Raw genomic sequence first — 15,448 nt, forward strand, 5'->3', positions numbered from 1 at the left:
AATGAACCAATGGAAAGTTCATGAAAATAGTTACCCATGAGGGAATAGGATGAAAATGACAGGTATGAAAATAAAACTTGTCTGAATGTGGTTATTTAGTTTTAACTTTGAAAATAATAAAAAGTGTTTATATAATAATAAACTAAATTACATTAAAACGCAATATCTAGAAATTGAAATTAAATGAAAACAAAGGAATCTAACTATATTACACAGTATCTTGACTGAACATCTTGACAGTGAATATGTTCAAAAGATAAAAAGCAGTATAAAACATATCTTGAACTTCATTCAGTATTCTTATTGTTAACAACGATATTAATATTTTGATGCAAATATATGTATCTTTGTATATTTATATAGCTTGGTACAAATATATATTTTGATGTAAATTAAAAAGTAATTATGCTAATGATGTTAGGAACCAGGGTTTTCAAAATGAGAAAGGAAATACATGTAAATTAAATAAAAGATTTTACATAAAACCCAGTATTCTAAAACTTGAATTGAAAAAATTAAAGTATACTCATGAGTTTTTGCTGCCAGTGAAAAGCCCCCAAAACAATGACAACCCAACAATAAACATTCCTAAAATCTAGATTGCAGTCTTTAAATATCACTTCTCATCTACAAAAACTAAAGGTAGAAGGCGAGTTTGGCAAAGTCACCGGATACAAAGCTATTGTACAAAAATCAATATTATTTCTATATGTTAGCCACAAACAACTGAAAACTGAAATTGAAAATACCATTTATAGTAAGATTCAAAATAAGAAATACTTAGAAAAAAATTTAAACATAATATATATGAGATCTGTACATTGAAAACTATAAAACATTTCTGAGAGAAACTAAAGAAGATCTAAATAAATGAAAAGGTACACCATGTTTATAGATGAAAACAATCAATATTGTTAAAATGTCAACACTCCCCAATTTGTTCTATATGATTCAATGCAATTCCAATTAAAATTCCAAGAGTCTCTCTGGAGATATTGATAAGCTATACAATTAATATGGAAATTCAAAGAACCAACAATTTTGAAAAAGAGTCCAAAGACTTATCTAATTTGATTTAAAGACTTACCATAAAGCTAGAGGGATTTTATATTAGCATAAGGTGGTGCATATAAATCAATGGAATAGAACAGAGAGTCCAGAGGTAAACTCATGCATATGTAATCAATTGATTTTCAAAGTCAATTCCAAGGTAATACCATGACAGAATAACAGTTGTTTCCACAAGTAATGCAGGAAAAGTGGCATACGTATACAGGGAAAAAAATGAATCTCAATTCTTATCTTATACTATACACAAAAATTAACTCCAAGTGACTCATAGACCTAAATATAATAAAACCATAGAATTCTAGAAAACATAGGAAAAAATATTTATAATATTGGGATAGTAAAAGAGATCTTGGAACACAAAAACATAGAAACCATAAAAGAGATAACAATAAGTTGAACCTCATCAAAACATAAAACATCTGCTCAAAAAAGCACCTAATTAAGGAAATTAAATGTCAAGCCACAGACTGGGAGAAACAGCCAAAATACACATATCTGTCAAAAGATTTGTATTCAGAATATACATATAAAAGGAAACTCTTACAACTTAATATTAAAAAGACAACCCAATTTTTAAAAATGGGTAAATGACTTCAGCAGCACTTTCAGCAAGAAGATATATGAGTGGTCAATCAGCTCATAAAAAGATGCTCAAAATCACACGTCATCAATGAAATGGAATTAAAATCACAATGAAATACGACTATACACCCACTGAATTGCTAAAATTAAATTCATTTTTTACAAAAAGGCACCAAGTCTGATCCATGTGTGGGGCAGATAATGTACAAGATGAGCTTGGAACAGAATATTGCTCCAGAAAGCAAAAATGCTGTAATGAGGACACATCAGAAAACAAACTGACTTCTAGCCAAGATGGATGCGTAGGTGGACACACTTTGCCATCCTCTACAACAACAAGAAGAAATACAATTACCTCAAAACTAAAAACAACCAGAACTACCAGAAAATTGAACTATATGGAAGTCCAACAAAGATATAAAGAAGCAATACTTATCCAGACAGGTAGGAGGAGCAGAGAGGACATGGTGTGGAGGTGGTGGTGGTGGCAGCAAGGCAGTGGCTGCAGTTGGCCAGTGGAAAGAGCAGTCACACATTATAAAAATCAGAAGGGACACCTGGGGAGCAATCCCAGCCCCAGATGAGACTGTGCAGCTCATGGCTCCAGTGCCGGGAAAAATACAGTCTCATTGCTTCTGGCTGTGAAAACCAGTGGAGGTTGGAGCAGAGGAAGAAACCGACAGTTTCTCAGCAGAGTCTGTTTTTTCAGAGAGCCCCCATGGTCCTAGAATGTCTGCAAACATACCCACTCTGGGATCCACAACCAGAGCAAGAGTTAGAGGGGTGCCAGTTCCATACCAGAAGTGGGAGAAGTACCTAAAAAGGGGCAAGTGCTGAGCAAGTGACATTGTTCCCTCTCAGAACCAAACCCCACATACAGCGCCACAATGTGGTAAAACCAGTCGCCCTGTACTGACAAATAACTAAGGTTCCTTCCCTTACAGTGTAACAGGTGTGACAACTCTACTTAAGACACAGGCTAACACAGGAGCCTGTCAAGTTGAGGAGGCAGAGAAGTATGGCCCCCCAAAAGGGAGCAGATCAAGGTTCCAGTGGGAGAACTAAGCGATGAGGAGATAGCCAACCCAACATATGAAGAGTTTAAAACACTGGTGATAATGATGCTCAAAGAGCTGACAGATATGCTTGAGTATGTCAAATGCAGAAGGAAAGAAATGAAGGCTATGCTAAATGAAATGAAGGAAAATCCACATGAAACTAATGGTGAAGGGAAGGAAGCCAGGCTTTAAATCAATGATTTGGAATATAAGGAAGAAATAAACAGTCAGCCAGTACAGAATGAAAAAACAAGAATTGAAAAAAATGAAGAGAGGCTTCGGAAGCTCTGGGACAACTTTAAATGTGCCAACATCTGAGTCATAAGGGTGCCAGAAGGCGAAGAGGAAGATCAAGAAATTGAAAATTTATGTGAAAAAATAATGAGGGAAGACTTCCCTAATCTGGGGAAGGAAATAGACATACAAGTCCTGGAAGCACAGAGAGTCCCAAACAAGCTAGACCCAAAGAAGACTACACCAACACACATCATAATTAAAAAGCCAAAGGTTGGCGATAAAGAGAGAACGTTAAAAGCAGCAAGAGAAAAGAAGAGAGTTACCTACAATAGGATTCCTATAAGACAATCAGCTGATTTCTCAAAAGAAATGTTGCAGGCAAGAAGGGATTAGATTATGACATAAACATAGCTCAACTCTTGTCTATTTTAGCAAAATAGACTTTAGGATCATAGAATGAACTGAGTCATCACTGTTTTTAATGTAGGAAACCATGAGGCTTGCAAGATATACTGTGTCAGCCAACACCCCCTTCCAGGTATGCTATAGGCCACACTACACTGACTCTTCATGGCAGCCCAGTGTCTAAGCATTAGCCTCCTCCACCACCCCCTTTTATGGCAGAGGAAACTTAAGAACAGAGGGATTAGGGAACTTGCTCAAGGCCTTTCAGCTAGCAATTGGTAGAGCCAGTTTTCACATCTAGGTCTATTGGATCCTCGAAATGTGCTTGCATTTCAGAGCAGGGGGCAGGCAGGCTTGCATTTGTCTTAGTTGCAAACAAAGAAATGCACTGCTTCATTTAAACAGAAAGGGACTTATTTCAGGGTATGGAGTAGCTTACAGAATTCCAAGAGTGCCAGGGACCAAACCTGAATGCTGCACAGCCTGAACAAATACCCACCCACACCAGGGACTGTCAACACTGAAACCGTACCTCCACTTGTGTGCTTAGGTACTGGGCACCTATGGCACTGGGGCTTGCTCAGTGGGATCTTGGCCACAGCAGCCCTGGAAGAATCACAAGACTCAATCAGCCTCAGGGCAGGCTGCCTCCTCATGGGACTTCTTCCGCCCTCCAAGTCTCCAGGCTTGCTTGGCAAAACATGGTCATATATGTATCTGTGGCTACAAGGGAGTCTAAAAAACCAGAGTGCTTAGTTTTCCAGCACCTAAAGTGCAGGATAGCAAGCTAGAAGGGGTTGGAATTGGCACTGAATAGGAGGATCCGTCATAGGCTTCCTTAAAGAAAGATCTTGCTTCACAAGCACCTATTTAATTGGTTACTGACACAAGACGTAAAGCAAATGAATTGCACTTCGACAGCATCTCCAGAAAAACTGGAAGTGATAGAATGATTGGGAAGGAATTACAGCCATGAGGGCCATGACGAATGAATGATGCATCCCATGGGCTGAGGAGAAGGAAATAGTGGCTTCTTGCCATAGGTTAAGGGGTTATTCTGTTATTCCTGAAATCTCTTTCCAGTAGCTCCACACATGAAAAACCAACCTGGGGTACATCCCTTCTATGTTGCTGTGATCTTATATGAGATGTTGACTCAACAGACTTGTAACTCATAGTCATGGGGAGTTTTGTTGAAGAAAGGGTGGAGGAATGCCTTCTAACTGCTCCCACACTCAACACCTGGGTAATGGGCACATTTTAACAACTTTAAAAACCCCTGTAAATTTCTTCATTGGTCATTCTGTGCTAAACTGTTAGCCTCTCCCCACAAGGTCAATGTTCATTAATTTAGTACCACCACCTACTTGACAGGTTGTCCTATAGCCTGTCAAGGGCATTGACAGGTGACAAGGATATTGCTATTCCTGAAGGATAAGAGGGAGCTCTTCACCCCCATTCACAGAGTACTGACAGCAGAAAATGTCAATCCACTGTGGAGGTGTCACCAAGTGGCAGCTTGAACATTTCCTGCTGCTGCTAGAAACCAGATACCATAGCGTGAAGCTCTTCTTTGCATTCAGCACCTGTTCATTCATTTTCAGAGCCTGTTTTCCTTTGACAGCACTTCTCAGAGAGAATAGTGACGAGTGTACAAATGAACCACCTCTTCCTACTTTGCTGTACAACGACATGTCTACTATCTTAAATTTTCAAACATATCAACTTTTTGCTCATTTTCTTGATATATTTATCGTGGTAGCTATACTGAGGCTTATCAACTTAAATTTTTATTAGTGAATAGCTCAAAAAGATAAAGTCTATCTCATAAAAGTTGCTATGAAGTTACTTTAAAAATGAATTATGATCCAGTGATTCCACTGCTAGGATTAGACCCTAAGAATCCTGAAACACCAATTCAAAAGAACCTATGCACCTCTATGTTCATAGCAGTGCTATTTGCAATAACCAAGGCCTGGAAACAGCCTAAGTGCCCAGCTGTAGATGAATGGATCAAAAAAACTGTGGTACATTTACACAGTGGAATATTATGCAGCAGAAAGAATGAACTCTTACCTTTTGCAACAACAGGGATGGAACTGGAGAGAATTATGCTTAGTGAAATAAGCCAGGAGGCAAAAGACAAATACCATATGATCTCACCTAATACAGGCACCTAATGAACAAAACAAACAAGTGAGCAAAATAGAGCAAGAGGCATGGAAACAAGGAATAGACTGACAGTGACCAGAGGGGAGGTAGGGAGGGGGAGAAGGGAGGAAAGAAGGAGAAGGGTCTAGTCAAGGAACTAATGTAAATGAGCCATGGACATGGACAACAGGGTGGGGATTGACTGGGAGAGGGGGGAGGTGGGCAGGGCAGGGAAGAGCAATCGGGGGAAATGGGACCACTGTAGTAGAAAAACAATTAAAAAATGGAAAAAAGAAAAACCCCAAATTATGTTTCTTTTTTTAAACGTTATTTATTTATTTATTTTTAGAGAGAGGGGAAGGAGGAGAGAGAGGGAGAGAAACATCAATGTGGGGTTGCCTCTTACGCGCCCCCAACTGGGGACCTGGCCCACAACCCAGGAATGTGCCTTGCCTGGGAATCAAACCTGCGACCCTTTGGTTCTTAGGCTGGCACTCAGTACACTGAGCCACACAAGCCAGGCCATGTTTCTTTTTATTAACATCATCTGACAAAGGAGAAATTTCATGCTTCTTAAAAACTGTCATATAAGTAAAAACACTTAGCAGAATGCAGCAATTTAAGAAAGACCTTTAAAGGAAAAGGGAACATCAATAATAACAATTTTAGCGTATCTCATTAGATATATCAAATTTTGTGTTTCTTGGAATAAAATCATGTTGTTTGCACATTAATCCTCCTGGGTTATTAGGCCTAGTTACTCGGTAACCCTTTCAGCTATTTATTGCAAAGGAAGTTGTGTTTTGCTGTTTGCTCATCAATGTAGTTAATTTTAATAACAAATTCTCTTTTGTACAGAAGGTCTCACTACTTTCGAAATGTCTGATAGATAAAATTCTCAAATAGGGTCTTTTATAAAAGTTTATGCTATTATTGCTGAGCCTGGGACTTAATCTTATCTCTAGAACCAGATACTGCCTGAGCCCTCATGCACTGCCAGTGACTGAATGAGTTAACTTCAACCCCTACATGCTATGAAAATAATCACTTCCCTAATTTTTTTATTTCTATAAGTTTGTATGTCAGCATAGGAGGTTTTATTTAAATGGCATAATATGTAGTAATTAATAGTAACAGATGACAGAAAGAAGTGAGGTAAAAGAAGAAAGTAGATCATTGAGAAGAAGCTCAGAGAAATGTGGATAATAAGAATATTCGAAGTCACTAGCTGAGGACTGGTTTAACCCTGAGCAGGGGTTGGCAAATTGTGGATTGTTGGCCAAATCTGGCCCCAGGTCTGTTTCTGTACAACCCACGAACCAACAGTGGTTTGTATATTTTTAAATAGTTGAAAAAAAAAGGTCTATTCTGTGACGTGTATAACTTATAATAAATTTAAATGTCAGTGTCCATTAGTAAAGTTTTATAGGAACACAGCTGCTCCACTTGTTTACGTATTGTCCTCGGCCGCTTTCTCACTGTCAGGGCCAAACCGAGCAGTTGTGACAGAGCTCGTGTAGCCTGCAAAACCTAAAATAGTCACTGCCTGATCTTTTACAATCAAAGGTTGGCAACGCCTGGACTAAACTTCTGAGTTTTAAATTTTGATTCTTCTTTCTTCCTAGCTTTGCTTTTCCTACACTCACTAGTCTTTTCTACACCCATCTTGGTGAGCTACAATCTGTTCTCAGAGGTTTATACCTAAGCCTGAAGTAGAAGAGGCCCAGAAAAAACAGGGAGCTTGATAGAAGGCAAACCTTGGTTTAGATTCTGGCTCTGCTGCTTGTATATGTTTACTTAATGAGCATTAGTTTTGTCATCTGTCACATACAGATAATACTTCAGAGATGTGTAGTGTGTAGTCTAAAAAAATTGAATATGTACAGTGCTTGATATATACTATCTTCTCTAAAAGTACTAAATTCCTTTCCAGTTCCCTAAGGAACAATGTTCTATGACTCTGGTTGTTTGCCTAAATTCATAGAGATGGTTTGGGGACAAAGAACTTTTTGTCTGGAGCAGTTATTTTCTTAGGGTCCTCTCTGATAGGGTGACCATTCAAGTTACCTTCTTGGACTTGAGTGGACTTCCTCTCTAGCCTACATTAGAGCACCTTCACCCTGGGGTCTGAAGAGGCCTGCTTTGCACAAGTAATATTGTGGCTTTTCATAGTTTCATTAAAGATTATCAATGGTGTTTTCATTTCCATTTTGAATTCTTTCTCATTCTCTTCTATAAATAATATATGTCTGGATTTACACACTTAAAATGAATCTTATCCTATAGTATTTCTTTTCCTGTGAAGAGTCCTAAAGAAAATTCTGGCCAATTTCTACACTTAAAAAAAAAAAAAATCAAAATACTCCTAAATTCTTTGATCATATACTCTTAAACATATACTACAAACACTAAGCAATTTGCTGTGGTTTTAAATGTAACTCATTTTTCTATATAAAGTAGAGGTATTTATTAAAGTTCTCACACTTAAAATACTTGCATGGTTATTGTTACATCTCAACTTTGTTTTGGGTCTGGATAGAAGCCACAGTGATGACTCAGTTCATTCTATGCTCCTAAAGTCTATTTTGCTAAAATAGACAAGAGCTGAGCTATGTTTATGTCATAATCTAATGACCCAACAGTATATAAATAACATTTTAAACTTTGTTTCTTTTTTTGAGAGAGAAATTCACTTAAATATAATTTCTTTTTACATATATCTAAAGCATAACTATGATTTTTATGTTTTTTTCTACTTGATATCTAGAGCTAAATCTTACTATTTTGTCTTGTGGATGAATAATAAAATTTCTGGTCCTACAGTGAAAAAATAATTTTAAAAATTAATTTAGTATGTTGTGATATGAGTTATGTCCTCCATCCTGTTCCTGTCCACATCCTTTAACTAGTTGTCCTTTCTCGAGCCCTACACATTCAGTTTCATTCTGTGTTTCCATAGTCTGGAAAGTCTGCCCCTCATGCTCTGCCTTCCTCTTGTTCTGTGTAACAATTGCTTCAATGATCCATTTCCATTTTCAGCTTATTAACTGCTTCAGGAGTGATGTTTGGAAACATGAACAAAAATCACCAATGATATTTTATGTGACTCATTTTGCATTGCTTAAGTCTTAAAATGCATTCCCTAATTTGTTGTCATATGTTGGAGGTCTATCTTTTGGATGATCCCAGTGTCCAGTCTTTTCACTGGGGTCTGTTGGTATAACTAAAGCAGGCAAAGCATAAACCAGAATAATTTTCAAAATCAGTTAAGGCAAGTCTTCCAGGGCAATGGGAAAAGCGTGATTAAGTGACACAGCAGTAATGTCCAGGCTGTACCCATGCAGGACATGTCTGCTGACCAAAGCAAATAGTTTCCATTATGTATTTATTGACCTTACCAGGGCATGACTTGGGGACATGGGTTGCCACCTTCAAAGTCTTCAGTCTGTTATTTCAGCCACCGGCACTTTGCTCTTTGGGTTGTGACTGGTGGATACTAGCATGACCAATCCATTCTTGAATCATGCTAACAGGTTTTTATATGAGCAGAATGGGTAGGACAAGCCTGAGTGACCTCATAAAGTTATTGAAAGGATCAAATGAGGCAATGCATGTGAAACTCAGAGTCTGGAACATAGTCATTGCTCAGTGAATGTTATCTGTGATTATATCAGGACACACATACATCCTTCAAAATTTAGCTCCAGTATTGCCTCTTCTGACAATTCTCAAGACCATAGGTATAAAAAGTAATCAGAGTTGCTCAAGACTTTCCACCTTACAAAGACCTTTCATCTCCATCATCTCATTTGATTTCTGACTTCTCTGGGAGGTGATATAGGTGTTATTATTAGTCCTATCTGGCAGATGATATAACTAAAGCCCAATAAGTTTAAGTGATTTTACCAAAGTCACACAGGACATGAATCCAAGTCTTGTGGTTACTAGTTTTCTTTTTCGTCCACTATGGTATTTTGGTAGAGAAGATAACTTGTAATTCTTAGATACACATTGGGGATGGAGGAGGAAGTGGTAGAAAATGAGAAAGGAGTACATGGCTTAGGAGAGAAACTTATATGAACAATTGATGAACATTATTTGCTGGTTGTGAGGTTTAGGCAAGGTACATAACTTCCCTGTGTCTTCATTTTCTTATCTGTAAAATAAGAATATTATTACCACTATATTATGATTACTACTATAATCAGTTTCCTAGGGTTCTTATAAAGGGGGAAATTAATAATTTAAGTAAAATGCTTATAACAGGACTTGTCAGAGTGGTATTCAAGACATGTTATCTTTTTTAAAAAAGTTAAAGAAAAGTATGAGTTAAGTTGGAATGAACCTTCATATCTGTTCACCAAAATGAACTTCAAGAGCTTGTAAGTGGGTTTTTTCTGGATCACCCAAAGACTGTAGTTGCACATGAAATAAATTGTCAATGAGGTTTTGTAGCTCTGTCTAGCTTGTAGCCATCCATGAGCTGAGCATAGCATCTTTTTATCTCTCAGTATCCTCATGAAAATAGGCTGATATATCTAGGGACTTTATTAGATGAAAGTGGAGGACCGATTAAAGAACTATTATGACATGCACATTCTACTTACTAAAATTTTTCAAAAAGAACAGAAAAAAACTAAAATGTCAAAAAGCTAAGAAGTTTAGCTGGGTGTGTGACATGATGCCAAATCATGTAACTTATCTCCACTGGCAAGGAGAGGAAACATTTCTAAAATGAAGTGATTTCAGAAGACATAGTGATATGCTTGACTTGGTTTGCTAAAAATTATTTGTGCAAGTTGGTTATGCAGCCATGGCATCAGCTGGGTTTCTGTGGTCACAGAAATACTCTTCTACAGTCTGCAGCAGAGAAGTATTTGATTATGTTCTTAAAATAGTTTTGTAGTTCAAGGAATTTTATTTCAACTTAAAGAGCAAAACTTAATGTTTAACTTTTTCTGGAGTTGTTCATGTTTTAAAAGGATAAGAGGAGAAAGTTAGATTATGGAGCAGTATGCGCTGTGTTGCATTTAGAATTACACATCCATCCTTGGTTAATAAGATGGCAGTTCACTCTGCAGGATCCACACACTGAGCTGAGCATCTGTTTACGTGTTCCTGGTCACCCCCTTTCCATCGCCAATGACTATTATTTCCTTTTACTACCCTGTCTTCTCCTTGCTCAACAGATGGCTGAAGACAGAGAAAAGAGTCTCTTATCTTTTATTTTATTTTCAAAATCTTATATAAATAGATAAAAGGAAAAAACACAAAGACCTCAGTAGAAACATTGCATACGATGGAAAAAGAGAAGAGATATTAGTGATAAATAACTAAAAGTAGTATTTTGGTCTGGAGGTTTAGTCTCCTTAGTTATCAACAAAAGGTAGATTGAAATGACAATAAGGTGATACTCCTTTTTTGCCTGTTGAATCAGCAAGGATTTAAAAAAAATAATAGTTCTCAGCACTGGTAAATTCATGGTAAGACTGAAACACCTTCCACTTCAATTGATGTGAAAATTAGCACACAGCCTTCAAAACACATATGTTCTTTGACCCAGTAATTCCACTTGGAGTAAGTTCTATACAAGGTAAAATCCAACAATCAGAGAATGATTTAATTATTTCTTTTTAATTATTTTAAAGTTTCTCTTAAATACTTGACTATGAGCTAAGAACAAATTTGAGATCTTTGCACATATTTTGTCATTTTATCCTCATCAGAACTCTATAAAGCAATACTATTACTCTCTTCTTACAAGGGGAAACTGAGGTACAGAAAAGCTAAGTAACTTCATTGCTGAAGGGCACACAGACAGGAATGGCTCCAACTCTGGAGCCAGGCCCTAAACTACTATGCTCCACTGCCTAGTTCTGAAAGAGTTAAGGCAGCAGGCAGAGTTATATAAAACACAAGACAATTTCAAGAAAGGAAAAACAATGGTGGGGACATAAAACAGAGCTAGGAATTAGGCTAAAATACACATTATTCTACATATTCCCTTGTTATAAGAGGCCACACATTTACCTAGAAGCATTTCTTTTCTAGCAGCCAGTAGATAAAGGGAAATCTAATTAGCCATACAATTTACAGTACTTGTGAGATAAAAGCAGACCAATTATCCTGGAGAAGACCAACTATTCTTGGTTGTAAGACCAGACACAGATATATTCCACGGAACACGGAAGTTTCTCATAAAAAGAAATACTATTTGGCCAATGACTTCAATGACCACTTCTGCTGGGTGAGTCTTCCAGCTTTTCTCATTGGGCCTCATTCTGGACCAGTCTGGAGTACTGAGTACCTGAGAGTGAGTGGGCTGATAGCCTTCAAATAATCCTCCCTTTGATCAGTGTTTTGGGACATGAGATTGAGATGGTGCTTTTCAACAAGAATCTAAAATTCAGCTTTTCTATTTGTCAGTCTCAACATGGCTTCTTTATAATATATCCGTAGTTGTAGAACTTCCATTTGGCCAGCTTTTAGGCAGTTCTGAATGATGGTTGTTCTGTAGTTTAGTTGGAATTTTGATGTCTAAAGATTTTTCTAATGCATGCTGAAAAGCTAAACAGAAGTATATTGTCTCTTCTCATTTTTGTGTGGCGGAAACTCATTTGCCTTGAAAATTTTTTACTTTGTAAATGTTTGCACTTTGAAAGACCATATCCTTTTATTTAAAAAATTTAGATATAATTGCATACAACATTATATTAGTTTCAGGTGTACAGCACCCAAATTCCTAATTCTAGCCTGCTTCGTAAACCTCAAACTCTGGTTTTTATTCTTTGCACTCACCAAGCTCTTTTCTGCTTTAGGGTTTTATACAGGTGGTTCCCTCTTCCTGGAAAGTGCTCCCCCTACATTTTGCATGTCCAATTCCTTCATGTTCCTTACATATTAAGATAAATTTCACTTCTTCAGAGAGAGGTCCACTAATCTTCCCGTTGTTTCCTTTTTCTTTCTCAATCTTATCCTGTTTTTCCTCAAAAACTTAAAAAAAATGTATGTTGCTTATTAGATGTCAAATATTCTATTCACAACCATCTCATCAGTAGGTATATACTATTATCCCCTCTTAAAGAATGGGGCAACCTAGACACACAACTAGTAAGGGGCTAATTTGGATTTGACCCAAGCTGAATAGCTTCTTCTCTTAACCACTATGCTGTACCCTGCCCATCAATGTTACAATTTGGAATTATTGTATTAATTTATCTTTTTTGTTGCTGTCTGTTTTTTAAAATGTTTTGTTGGTTTCTTTTTTGTTTGTTTTTCCTTTCCAGAACAGAAGCTCCATGAAGTCAGGGATCATTGACCACTGATGTCTCATTTGTCATTGATTTCACAATGCCTACTATTGAACCTAGGAGAAAATGGGTACTTAATAACCATCTGTTTAATAATTGAATGGATGAGTGAGAGCAAGACAACACAATATTTATGCTGACAGAGTTTATGAGAGGTTGATTTGAGGTACTAAGTCACAAAATACAAGTTTTCCTACAGATTTAGCAGGTAAGAAATTTGGGAAACCTACTTCCAGGAATGGTTCAAGAACGAATTTTCTACATATTTTTCATTGATATATATATATATATATATATATATATGTCTAAATCTACATATTTATCTATACCTATGCTCATACCCATATTTCTGTCTTTACATCTTATGTACATGACATATGGGACATATACATGAGAACAAGAGAAGTGTAGCTATGCAGTACAAGAAGAGTCTGGTGTACAGTATAAGGAAATAAGTTTTACTTCTTCAAGTTAAATACCCTTATAGAAAAGATCAAAATTGTAATAAGCAAAATCTTAAAGTGTTAGATTAGTGTACATGTCTGAATTAACATAAGTGTATCAGTCAGAAAAATGGTACAGGATGGAGCATAGGGAATGGCAGTAATGGAACTTAGAAAAAGGAAAGTCACAGAGGCAAATTCTATTCTTTGTTCTGGCCAAAGGAAAGGGAAATGTAGGTAATGTACCCCAACTGCTATTATCCTTTGTGCGTAAGGGATGGGCCAGGAGCATACTGGGAAGAAGACAGTTTAGCTATCTGCAATACAGGTTTCACCTCTTTTCTCTTCAGTTCATGATCACTCATCACTGTGACAGGGTGGGCATGACAGGAGCACACAGGAGGGGCTTCTCAATTGCCATGTGAGGTTAAGGTAGCATAGGTGACATGATGTGATCATTATTATTCCTGCTTCTTTGCCAGGTTGGATTCATGGTGGTTGCAAGTTTCAAGTGCTTTTCTTTTCTTTTCTTTCCTCTTTTCTTTCACTTAGCAGACAATATTATGTTGTAATTGTCAACATCTGGAAGGAAGCTTTCTTGTCTGTTTTAGAGGCAGTGAAAATCACATCCGGAGAGCCTGTTTATTAGTCAAGGCTTTGTAAGGGCATTGTCGTTTGCTTTTCTTCCCACACCATCAGAAACTGTCTTTTTTTGCTTTATCCTGTACACAATGATGGGAGAGTTGAGTCCTGCTTTCTAAGTCAGAAAACGTGTGTGTGTGTGTGTGCGCGCGCACGTATGTGTATGTGTGTTGAACAACTGACCACTGAGAAAAAGCTGTGGAATAAGTGCTACCCAGGAGAGAGGGAAGGAACTGGTCAGACCCCTGGCTTATTGATCCCACAGCCTCCTAGTTACACAGAAACTGCCCTTTTTTCCGCTCCTATCTCTTGCTTTCCTCCTGGTTATTCTCTTTCCTCATCCCTTCTCTCCTCTTTATTCCCCTTTACTCCCTGACGTTGCCTTCATCTCCTCTTGTGACTCTTCATCATCACTCCGCATATTGATTAAAGTGGCCTTTTTAAGAGCATATAATATTTAGTTTCTGGGTTTGTATTATAATGAATGAATGTGAAGCCAACATAATGATCCAGTTCAAGGTTATGATTCAATTTTGGCTTTACCACTTAGAGTTGCCTTACTTTGGGAAATCACTCAACTTTTACTCTCACCATCTATAAATTGGGGATAATGCTTTCTACCTCAAAGAGTTGTTAGGATGGCAGAAAATGCATGCGCCATACTCAGAAGAATGCTTGGCACATGGTCTCAGTAATTATTAGCTTTTATTTGAAAAAATATTTATTACAGGGTATTGTTGATATTGTATTTAGGAAACTTCATGCAGCTTTCCTTTACTGAAGAATCTATAGAGTAAACCTACTGGGGCAAGACATTATGGCACCTAGAGTCTTCCTGGGTGCATGCACTATGGTTTTTTTTGTTTGTTTCCCCCCTGAGTATTGATCTTGTGATAAGCTGGGCATAGAAAGCTCAGACGACAGTAAGCAATCTTTAGCAAAGACTTTCCTCAGGTGGGATGAGCTTGTTGAGCATGAGGCGAACCAGGCCAATGCAGAGAGGAGGAAGAGGGAAGAATGGAAGGGGCGGAAGCTGGCGCCTTGGGGTGCAACTGGCATGCTCTGGAAGCGTAACGTTTGGGTACATGAGGCCGGGGAAGAACGCTGAGAGCTCAGACTAGAAGGATGCTAGAGCCCCGAGCGCTTTAGTTACTGCTTGCTTTTCTTTGAGGGAAGGCGCCGACCCCAGGCAGTTTGCGGACCTAGGGCTCCCGTGGCAGCCAGAGGGGCAGGGGCGCCCATGCCACGGTCGGGGGCTTTGACGCCCACCCAGGCAAAAAGCCCTGGTAGGAACCCCCACCCACAGCAGCGAGCTTGACGGGCGGGGCGGGCTGGGCGGAGGCTCACTCCCTGCGCGCGTCCCTCCTCCTCCGCTTCAGTCCCACGCGCCCCCGGTGCAATTGGCGGCAGCGGCCCGGCGTGCCCGACGGGATGCGCCGCGGGATCCGTTGGATCCTTCCCTCCTCCTCCTGCGCTGACTCCATCCGTCTCCCCGCCCCCTTCTCGGAGTCCGGGGCAGGCGCGCAGGGAGGGAGTGGGCCCGAGGCTG

Source organism: Furipterus horrens, unplaced genomic scaffold (genome assembly GCF_987537825.1).
Source record: "Furipterus horrens unplaced genomic scaffold, mFurHor1.1.pri manual_scaffold_4, whole genome shotgun sequence".
NCBI classification, from domain to species: domain Eukaryota; kingdom Metazoa; phylum Chordata; class Mammalia; order Chiroptera; family Furipteridae; genus Furipterus; species Furipterus horrens.